Raw genomic sequence first — 12,161 nt, forward strand, 5'->3', positions numbered from 1 at the left:
CCATCAGAAAACACAGATATTTACATTACAAAATTACAGATAGGAAGTAGCAGCAAAAATAATTGTATGGTTGGGGTCTCCCAATATGAAGAACTGTATTAAAGAATTGCAGCACTAAGAAGGTTGAGAACTACTGCTCTAAGGTCTCCTTAGAAGTCTTGTCTTGGTGTAATCTGGGCTTAGAGGTTCCAACAACCTCTGCTTTCACAGTTATTTTCTCCTATGTGCCATTACTGGACTGGTTACACAGAGGACTTCCTAGCCTTCCAATAGCTCTCAACATTTCACATACACCAACTACAAATCAATAGTTTTGTTTGCTGTAAATCAATAGTTTCTTGGTCTTAAGTTTATATAATACTTTATAAGTTACCAAAAACGCTTTGGGTAATCTCATTGAATTCTTGCAATTCTGAGATTTCACATGTGGCGACACAACAGCTCAGCACACTATACTGACCTGTGTAAAAATCATGTAGCCAAAAATGAAGATGATGCAGTTTATGTTATACTGGCAAGCCACATGATGCTCATGCTTGTAGCACAAAGCCAGCATCTCCCTCACATCCCTCAACCCCTTGGAACAACCATCCCTCTCTCAAGACTCACATTGCTACTCATAGGCACACAGGCTTGCTGTTTGGACCCTCTGGCAAACTTATCTCCGTGATTAAGTAGCATTACTTTTTTTAATGCTACCACCTTTAGTACTTTAATGACAAATGTTTATCTTGTCAATGCCAATAAGTGTGAATGCCTCCCCAGAATTCTAGGCTAGTAAGATTCCTGACACTACAGCAGCAGAAAGCAGAAGAGAAAGTCTAAATCAGTCAGTGCTGCTTGACAGAAGTAAAGAGATAGCGCCAGTCTGTGGGACACTCAGCTCTGTTCTTTCCCAACGCCACCTGCCTCCATATCTCCTCACCATCTTCTCTGCTTTCAAGGTTTGTGCCAGAGGGTGTGAGATGCAAGCACACTGTTTATTTCTGATATTTTAAAAAGGAAAACCTCATTTTCAACAATACCACTTCAAAGGTGTCTACAAAAAGTTTCAGTTTTTTGAGTGGTTTTGACAAAGTTTGTTACGGCTGCTAAGAGAAGTAAGCTACACCGTGAATTTTACTTGTATTTTATTGTGTCGAGACATTAACCACGGAGATGAAAGTGTACACCTGATGGGGACGTTGTTTTCTAAAAGCTCAACAAAGGTTCATATATAAATCTCAAAGACGCAGCCTTTCTGGCCCGCAGTCTCAAAAACTCTTCTTTAGAGGTTCAGGACTCCAAATTTAAAAATAAAATTAAGGATTTTTTTTAAATTCAGTGACAGAATATAAAGTCATAGAAATGAGGGACTGGAGAGATGGCTTAGTAGTCAAGAGCACTGCTGCTTTTCCAGAAGGGCCCAGGTTCAACTCCCAGCACCCACATGGCAGCTCACAACTGTTCCTATCAGCTGTCCTCAGGAATCTGACACCCTCATACAGACATACAGGCAGGCAAAACACTAGTGTACATACAATTAAAAATCAAAAATGAAGAACTAGCTTTACACACACTTATAAGAAGCTGACCACTTTATTGGTCATCTTTAAAGGCAGCAGCATTTTGTTCTGTGGCAAGTCTGGTAAAGTTTCACTTTAAAATTAAGCACAATGAACAACTAGGAACAAACATTAATAATAACAGAATATTCTGTTAAAATATTCTAGAAAAATACATGGACCCTCTCTCTTGGAATGTTTTATTGTACTCTTTGACTGACGACTGTCCTGTTTTGTTTTGTTTTTCATTTTTGTTTTTGTAGACCAAGTTGGCCTCGAACTCACAGAGATCTGCCTGTGTCTGCCTTCTGAGTGCTAGGATTGAAGGCATGTGCCTCCACTGCCTTTATTTACCTTGTGAGTGTGGCGTATGATGCAATCAAAGCTCTCATGATGAAATGAAAAAACAGTAGCCATTATGATGTCACACGAGACTACAATACAAAGGTTACATAAACATAGCGTGCAATGCTGCCACAGTTAATCTGATAACCTGGGCAGCTGCTAAGTCAATAATGGGTGTTTAGTGTACGAAGTGTGCTAGGCAAGGCATGATTCAATATTTATTGCTTCCAAGCAGGTTTCAACATTTCTGAAGACACAGATCCCACAATAAGATAACTTTGCAAAAGATGAAAAGGGGGACCTGAAAGAGTGAGTGACAGCAAAACCCCGGGAGGGAAGAACTCAAACTTGTTCAGGGTTGGTCATTGCTGCAGCATCTGGCCATCTGGCGTGTGATAGGACACTCCTCCAAGCCATTGCTCAGCCTCCAAAGGGCCAGACTGACACCTCAGAATTTGATTTAAAGATGGTGTTTGCTGTGAAAAAAAATATCCTCCAATTAGTTTTCCTCTAAACCAAGGTGTATGGGTTTTGTGCTAAGGAGAACTAGAAGGAAAAGTGAGGTATACATATTGACAAAGGTAAATCAGAAAAAAAAATGGATATTTGCCATGTTTACCTACCGTGGAACGGAAGAGGCCAAGTGGCCAATACTTGCTGGTTGGAGCCATGCTCTGACCTCTTTGTACAGATAACTTAGCCCAGATAAAGAGTACTCATTAAAACAAATCCATCAGTGTCACTTTAATGTGATATTTTTATTTTTTATTTTTTGGCCTATTCGTTTATTCACTTGTTTTCTAGTCATCACACATGCCCTGATGCTCTAAGCACCAAAATTCTTGCTAAACATTAGAGATAAAGCTTTAGATATGCAGAGCCGGGCATGGTGGCACACGCCTTTAATCCCAGCACTCGGGAGGCAGAGGCTCACTGTGAGTTCAAGGCCAGGCTGGTCTACAAAATGATTCCAGGACAGCCAAGGAGAGAGGCCCTGTCTCAAACAAACAAAACTTTAGATATGCTATCTAAGACCTAAGATGGGTATTGTTGTTGTTGTTGTTTGTGTTTAGGTTTTGTTTTGGATTTTTTGTTGTTTGTTGTTGTTGTTTTTGGTTTTTTGAGACATGGTTTCCCTGTGTATCCCTGGCTATCCTGTACTACCTTCTAGACTAGGCTGGCCTTGAATTTACAAAGATCCATCTGCCTCTGCCTCCCCAATGCTGGGCTTAAAGGTGCGCACCACCACACCCAGCTCCAGACAAGTGATTTAGTCATTACAATCAATACCAGACATGTTTTATGGGAATTGTTCAGACTTGGGATAAAAAGACAGCCTTCCTGGAATAAGAAATAGGACTGTAAGGAGGAGTGGACACTTAAAGAAACTAAAATATTTCAGACAGAATGAACGAAGCAGCAAGATTAGGGAGCCAAAAGCTCTTTATGCTGCTTGCAGGGTAGGTCTTTGCCAGTTGAGGGTAAAAAGGTGGGCAGACATAGTGAGAGATGAGTCTGGAAAGACAAGCCGCAGCCAGACCAGAAAACCACCACAAATACAACTCAGAGACTGTGTATAATGTGCAAATGGAACCCACCCGAGCAGTCACATAAGTGAAATAATTGTTTTCCCTGGAGATAGAGCGATGTGCAGTCCACCTCCATGATGGACAGTAGGCAGCACTCCCTCCCAGCCTGCCTTTTGTTTCTGCTGCCCTTACTACTACATACAGCTCTTGTCTAATCCTTCCCTCCTAAGGCCATTACATGTCTCAAGTTGGCTGCATCAGCCTTCTCAAAGGCTTTGCTAGGCAGGGAGGTGAAAAATGAGAAAACAAGCAGCAGAAGACACTCTTGCAAATTAGTCCCCGTTTTGCAAATCTTTTCTAGGTGCCACGCTCTGAATTTTGGCTCCTAGATCCATGAATTTAATTTGGTCATACAAGCATAACTTCTGCAAGGGATGCCAAGAGATGTATGGTCTTAATCTGTACCAGATTGCTTTCCCTAACAAAAATCAAAGCTCTGATCACAAAGAAGGAGAAAAAGAGTTTTAGAGTGACTGCTAGTGTTTTTCATGCCACACCATGTTAACACTGTTTAGAGATCAGTGTCAGTTATCCATATGTATCAAGCTAGGAAGCTGCCAGCTTGGAATACACACAAGTAATTGTATTAAGGTGTATATATTGCTTGTATGTAATTATTATTATTATTCAATTTTTTTATATATGAGTGTTTTGCTTACATGTATGTCTCTGTAACAGTTGTGAGCCTGGTACCCTCAGGGGCCTAAAAGGACATCATATCCCCTGGAGATGGAGTTATAGACAGTTGCAAGCCTCCATGTGGGTGCTTGGAATTGAAGCCAGACCTCTTGGAAGACCGGACAGTCCTCATAACTGCTGAGACATCTCTCCAATCCCTAGCCGTAGGTTCTTTATTTCTTTTCTTTCTTTCTTTCCTACTCTCTCTCTCTTTCTTAATAATCATAAAGGGATGTTTAAGCTTATCATTCTTTTTCTTTTGTGTCTGTTGATGTATTTATGTTTTTTATTGTGTGTCTTTCATCATGTCAATGTGATGTGTTTTTAAATTTGTGTATATTGAACCATCCTTGCATCTCTGGGATACATGCCTCTTCATCTTAGCAAATGGTTCTTTCAATGGACTGCTAAATTCCATTTACTGTTTTGTTTGGTGATGATTCTTTTCATGTGTTCATCTAGAATAGGGACCTGTAGTTGTCTTTCCTTATAGTGTCTTTGGCTCTGGTATGGGATAATGCTGACCTCATATATAAGTAATTTTGGAAGTATTCCTTCCCTATAGATTTTTTTCTTTGAAATATTGAGAGACATTCAGTGTCATTTGTTTAAGTGCTCATTAGAATCCATCAGGAAAGTCATTCGTCCCTGAGCATCTCTCTATTGAGCTCTTACTGCTGAGTCAATCCCCTTGCTCATCATGTATTTGCTCAGGCTTCCGCTTTCTTCATGATCTGGCCTCCATAAGTTAGTTCTGGGAACTGAAGCGTTCGTCTCCGCCGTGTTATCCATAGTTGCTCACAGCAAGTGTTCATCACCCTTTATATTTCTGTGGTTTCTTTCTTGATCATTCTTCTTCCACTGCAGATCTTGTCTGAATCTTCATTAATTTAGCTAAAGATTTACATTTTTTTTTCAAACCTTTTCAAGAAACCAACTCAGTTGTATTGAGTCTTTCCTTTCCTTTTGAGGTTTTGATATTTTATTCACGTTTTAAGTGATGTTAATTACATCACTTAATTACACCTGATGGAGAGGAGCTAATTCCATGCAAAATGGAAGACTCTATAATGTACCTATTAAACAGCTAAAAAGAAGAAGGAGGAGGAGGAGGAGGAGGAGGAGGAGGAGAAGAAAGTGTGGTGAGGCTATAACAGAAGTCAGTTTAGATCTCTAGTGTTGTCATGGTGTGACCACAATCACCTGCCCTGCTCAGATCTGGAGAGCACAGAAGTTGTTTCATACTCTGATGCAATGGGGTGGGGGCGGGGGGAAGAGAAGAAAAGAGAACTATGCCATAACACAAGGAACACTTAAGTCCTGAATGGCTGGCTCCATCAAGCCAACCTGCTCCTCCCTAAAATGGCGCCCTGAAGGGTACTTTTGGTGTAAAACAGGTAACTGATGGGCTAGGATGGGAACAGTGCATGACAATCTATCTAAAAATGTCCCTTTCACATAGGTGCGCACAGGCTTCTCAGCAGTTAGGACTGGGACACCAGGGCTCGATGCTCATGAAGTCACCATTTCACATGTGGACTTGATATAGACTAGCAAAGCCGGCACATCCCCGCTTCCACTTGCAGAAGGCCTCCTCCCTAGCCACGTTTGCAGCTAGAAGGACCCTCTCTGGAATGGGGTGCCATTCTACTGCCTTTCTGGTCTATACTTCAGTTATTTCTGTTCTGATCCTTAACATCTCCTTACTCTCTTCTAGTTATTTGGGGAGTCTGTTGCTCAGTATAGGTATTTATTGCTACAAATTTACCTCTTACTAATTGGATTGCTTTGGCTACATCTTACATTATTTGTCATTGTAAGCTTTGCTATATTGAGTTTCCATTTTCATTTGCCTCAAGATTTTATTTTAAATCCCCTTCTGATTTCTTCTTTGATACATTTGAATTTTCATGAACATATTCTTTAATTTGCACACATTTGTCTATTTTCTATTTTTCCTCTTTCTAATTCACTTCTAATTTGATGCTGTTATGATTAGAATGTGTGTGTTCTTCAATTTCTGTCTTTGTAAACTGGAAAGCCATGGTTTTTTTTTTACCTAATATCTAATACGCATTCTATCTATTTTCCTACTAGAGATAAAGTGGCTTTGTGTGTACTTGTTTAGTCCCTTTATTTTAAAGCTCAGGTCCAATGTTTCTGTTTAATTTTGTGTCTAGATGATCTGTTCATTGCAGAAGGGGAGATGCTAAAGTCCTGAACAACTACTGCATTGTTGTCTAGTTCTCAATCTAAATACATTAACATTTGCTTATATTATTTATTAGATATTTGTTTCTATGCTGAGGATTCTCTCTCTCTCTCTCTCTCTCTCTCTCTCTCTCTCTCTCTCTCTCTCTCTCTCTCTCTGCAAGATTTCTCTGTGTGTAGTTTTGGCTGTACTGGAACTCACTTTGTCGATCAGGCTGGCCTTGAACTCACAGAGATCTGCCTGCCTCTGCCTCCTCAGTGCTGGGATTGAAGGTTTGTGCCACCACCACATGGCCAGTAATTCTTGTCTCTTTATATGTTGATATCTGAAACATTAAAACCACAATGGAAGTAATTAAATTAGGACCACTCTAATACCGTGATGATCATGTGCGAATTACTTATATGCTTTCTGTAAATTTAAAATACAAAACTATTAAATATAACTACAGCTTTATTGTATGATGACTGTTGTCTGTTTTTCAGTTTTTTACTTAATGTCTACTTTTTTCTGAAATAATTATATCTACTTCTCTCTTTTGGTTACCACTACAGGGAGTGTGCATGCACATGTGTCTGTGTGTGTGTGTGTATGTGTCTGTGTGTCTATGTGTGTGTCCCTGCATGTGTCTATGTATGTGTGTCTGTATGTGTATGTTTGTGTGTGTGTGTTTGTGTGTGTGTGTGTGTGTGTGTGTGTGTGTGTATTGAGACAGAGTCTCACTGTATAGCCCTGGCTGGCCTACTCAATACTTAGATGAGGCAGACCTTGAACTCATAGACATCCACCTACCTCTGTGTCACAAGTGAATACCGGCATTAAAACCATGGGCAAAATGCCCAGCATATATTTTACATACCTTTATAGTGTACGTGTGTTCTAACAGCCCAAGTCAATCTCCTGTAGATGGTACACAATGCTTTATTGTGATGAATTGGATTGGCATGGTTTATTATCCATTCAGCCATTCTCTGCGGATGCGGGGGTTGAATCCATATGCTTTCTACATTGTTAATGACAAATAAGGGCTGACTGTTGCCATCTGGTTAGCTATATTCTGAATATAGAAGATGTTTTATTTTTTTTATCCTTTCTTGATGCAATGATTTTTATACACTGATATGGATTTGAGTCCCTTTTATTTTTATCTCCTACAGTTTTTACTGTGGGAAGCGTAGTGTACCTCTTAAAGTTTTTCATGTTGTGCTTATCACAAAGTTTGCAGACAACACCATATAGTAATAACAGCCTACTTAAGCTGATAACAACTTAAACTGCAATAAATATCTATACTATTTCTCCATTCCACACATATTTTGTTTTTAATGTCACAATTTACATATTTTTGTACTTATATTTATAACCAAATACTTTAGCTATGTTAAACAGAATATATACAGTTCTTTTAACTTTATACCAGGTATATGTTATTTATATTAGGACAACATAAATATGACCACTTATTTTGCCTGTGATCTTATACTACACTGTATGTTTTCAAATTACTATTTTGTGTCCTTTTGTTCCAGCTCAAAAGGTTTTTTTCATGTTATTTTCCTCAAGTCGCAATTAGTGGTAATGGACCACATAGTTTTTACATATGGGAAAGCCGCTGTTTCCCCATTTTTGAATAATGTTTTTTCCTAACATTTTCAAAATATCCTAGTCTTTCCATGGACTGCATAGTTTCTTCTGAAAACTCTTCTAGCTTTAGGCTAGTTTTCCTTTGTACGAGGAAACTTTTTCTTTTTTACCACTTGTAAAGTTTCTCTTTCTTTAATTTTTGAGAGTTGACTATAATATATCTTGATGGAGTCTTCTTTGAATTGGACTTAAATGAAGACCTTCGACCTTCATGTGCCTGGATGTTTATACATGTTTAGAAAGTGGCCATTGTTTTTAATTTTTAATAATTTACTTTAATTTTATGTGCATTGGTGTTTTGCCTACATGTATGTCTGCATGGGTGTCAGATCTTGGAGTTACAGACAGTTTTGAGCTGACATGTGGGTGCTGGGAATTGAACCTGGATCCTTTGGAAGAGCGGTCAGTGCTCTTCACCACCGAGCCATCTCTCCAGTTCCCCAGTTTGGAGGGCAGGCTGGCTTGCTGTGGTGGTGGCTTTGGTGTTTGAGATATAATGTAAGCATACATCATATGACTCTGAAGCCAGATCTACAGCCCCTGCTTGGCTGTGAGGAAGAAAGTAGCTGCAGCACCCAGAGTTAGAGCAGCACAAGAGAGGATCCTTTTATTACAGATGATGAAGCACCATCTCCTCTGCCTCAGGGTCCATGGCGGTGACAGTTATCGATTAGGTCAGCGACAAAGTCTGTTGGTGTCCTCTGTCCAGCAGGTACAGAGGAACTGTGGTGGCAGGGTCCTAAGGTCCACACTCACATTCTCCACTCTTCGTGGTTTCTCACTACTTCCAAATGTCTCAAGTGTGCTTTTCTCCAACACTTCTCTCTCTTTTCTTCAGTTGTCTGCCATCTTCCTGAAAGTTCCTCACTAGATCTTCCAGCCCTCTGAAGATGCTTTTCTTTGTTCACAGCTGGCTAATTGCTACTCTTGGTGATTATTATTTTTTAAAGGAAAGTGAAAACCCACCCCATCAGTAGAAATTAGTGTTACTTTCCTCAAGTTTTAAATAAGAAAACAAAAGCCATTTAGTAATAGTCTAAGAGATACCATTTATCCTACTCATTTTTTTAAGAAACACATAAATTTTAGCTTTCTATACATCTTTTACAACTACCTATATCTTTGTTGTGTGTGAAACAACCTCTTTCATGGTACAGACTGTGGTTTCTACAAGAAGCAAGTAAAAATACTAAACACCTAAAATGTCACAGATTATGACTTGTTCTCAAGGTTTCATTGAGTCCTCATAGTTGGCCCCTTAAGAAGCTTCTCTCTTCTTATTTGCATTATGTCACAGGATGGTAGTTAGTAAGAGACCCACAATTAAGTAATTCATCAAAGGATTTAGTTGTTAAGTGGCAATAAAAGCAAACTCCAACTTGAACACACTCCAAATTGTGGGACCTTTCTACCAATCATATTATGTTGCTACATAACAAAAAAAATTAAGCCTTGCTATGTGTTCCAGACTGGAATTTCCATCCTCCTGATTCTGCTTACTGAGTATTATGATTATAAGTATATACCACTGCATCTGGCCTTCTGTCACCTTTCTAGTGTCTCAGACTCTCCGAGTAAATTAAAGGAATAGGTACCTCAGCATTTAATATCTTTATTTACTGCTTATAAAACCATAGTCTCTACCCTGAAAGACCTTATTTCACACACACCAAAGATACAGGTACTTGTAAAAAGAAGTACAGAAAGTAATAAAAGGGAAATTTAAAAATACCTGCTTGAATAAGCCAATTTAAACTTTCTATATTGTAATAGTCATCTTTCTGTCACTATAGCAATTGAAATCAACTTTAAAGAAAAAGTTGCTTTGGTTCACTGTTTCAGAGGTTCTAGCCCTTGCCCTGGTGGCATCATTGCTTTGGAGCTGATGGCAAGGCAGTATATCACAGCAAGAATGCATGGCTGAGCAAAAATATTCACTTGTGGTAGAAAAGTGAAAAAAGAAAACAAAGCAAAATCAAGACTAAGATACCACTATTACCTCTGTGCTGGAGAGTTTTGTGTCAAATTGATAAACTCTAGAGTTGGCTTAGAGGAAGGAACCTACATTAAAAGAATATCTTTCTTTCTTTCTTCTTTTGGGGGTGAGGGGGTTTGGTTTTATAACAGGATTTCTCTGTGTAGCCTTGGTTGGCTGTCCTGGACTTGCTTTGTAGACCAGGCTGGCCTCAAACTCACAGGGATCCGCCTGCCTCTGCCTCCTGAGTGCTGGGATCAAAGGCGTAAGCCACCATACCTGGCTACGTGAGTGGTTTTTGTTTGTTTGTTTTTGTATTACTAATGATGCAAATAATAACACCATATGTGACATTATAATGGAAAGTATCTGGGTTTTAAAATGACTTTAGATGCCCTTAGTATATTAGCAGTGGCGTTGGTGAGTCCACAGAACAGTTCTGACAGTGCAAACACTTCAAGGCTAGGCAGCTAGTGAGTGATGGTGGAACTTTGGGAAAATGGGAAAGAAGAACATTGTTCCCTTGCTGGAGATGGTTTCTAGCATGCCAAAAATTAAGACTTCTCTATTGCTTTATTATCCAAAGCATTGAGAAATTTATCAGTGTTTAAATATTGGAAACTAAATTCAACCTAGCAAAGAAAGATAACATACATAGGCCAGATCATGGCTGACTGGGTCCTAGGTGTGTTCTCTGGCACAGAGGGAGAAGAAGGCTGGGGATGCATGAACACCACCAGGGCCTCAGCAGTGGACAGAGAAAGAGAAGAGTGTGAAGACTGTGAAAGCCAGAAGACAGAAGAGGTGAGCTGAGGGAAGGGAGGCAGGAAGGGAGTGGGGGGTGGGAGGTGGGGGGGGAGAAGAGAGTAAGGGGACAGACAGAAGGAAAGGGAAGGAGAAATAACAAAGGAAGGGAGAAAAGAGAGGAGAAGAGAAGGGAAGCAAGGGAAGAAAAGAAAGGAAGACAGTGTGGGGCAAGGAGACCAAGAAGCTGAGAAGAAAGAGCACTAAGGGAAGGGAGAGTCATTAGTATCGCGTTGTGGTGTGTCACAGATGCCACTCATAGTTGTGACTTCCTTTTGAGGCAGCAAATAAGAATGACCAGACAGAAGGGACATAGTTCTCAGAGATCATCCAGGGCTGGATACAACACAAAAAGGCCCCTTGTGAAAGAAGGGCAGTATGTACGTGAAAAGACTCTGCACAGTCAGTTCCCTTCATCTGTGAGATCCAGTGCCTTTCCAGAAGCAAAGATGAACTTTTCCAGCTCAACCATGCCCTGGCAGAGGCAGGTAGGAAGCCAGAAAGCTTGTCCCATCCCCAGTGCTTGTGACGGACATGCTGAAAAGAAAAACAAAGAAAAACAATGCTCTAACCATCAGGGAATTCTAAAGTCATTTATTTTATACATGTAAGTACAACAGTAATATTATCTATATTGTTAACATTAATGTACTCTCTGAGAGGCAGGAATGGGCTGAACAAAAATTATGGCCTAAAACCTAATTTCCGTAAGATAAAAGAGAAAGTTGCACAGCACAGAGACAGCTAACATTATGAACACAATGTTCTAAACATTTAGACATTTCATATATTTTTTTATCATTTTATAGGAGGGAAGCAGAATGTAGAAATAGAAAGCCATTTATGGAAGGTCAAATTTAGAATTTCTGACTCCAAATTTCTCACTCTGTTCTCTTCCCGTGAATCTGTTTTTCATCTAGAGTGCAGGGTTAATTATTACTATTTTTTGAAGGCAATGATGAGGGAACTGAAACACAGACCACATACAGTGGTAGGCAGGGCATTGAGGCTGGTACACAGAAGCAGTATCCCTGAGTGGCTAACAGCAGCTGAACAAAGGCAGTTGGTCAGGTGTGGGGCAGGGAAGGGAGGCTCCAGAGCAGAAACCATGGCACTCAAGACAATGACAGACAGAACAGTGATGCATAGGCTAGGCCTGAACATTGCACATCCATAAAAATAAAAAAAAAAATACAGGCATAAATCCCAAAGTTAAAAAAAAAACATTTTCTTAAATATTACCCATAGTTATAAACATTTACTTTTTCAGCTGTCACATGTTAGGAAACAACAACTTTGCAAAACAGATTCAATAACAAAAACTGGAACACACACATACACACACACAACACACACACACACAACACATA

This window comes from Acomys minous (assembly GCF_964271855.1).
Source record: "Acomys minous genome assembly, chromosome: 1".
Taxonomy (NCBI): domain Eukaryota; kingdom Metazoa; phylum Chordata; class Mammalia; order Rodentia; family Muridae; genus Acomys; species Acomys minous.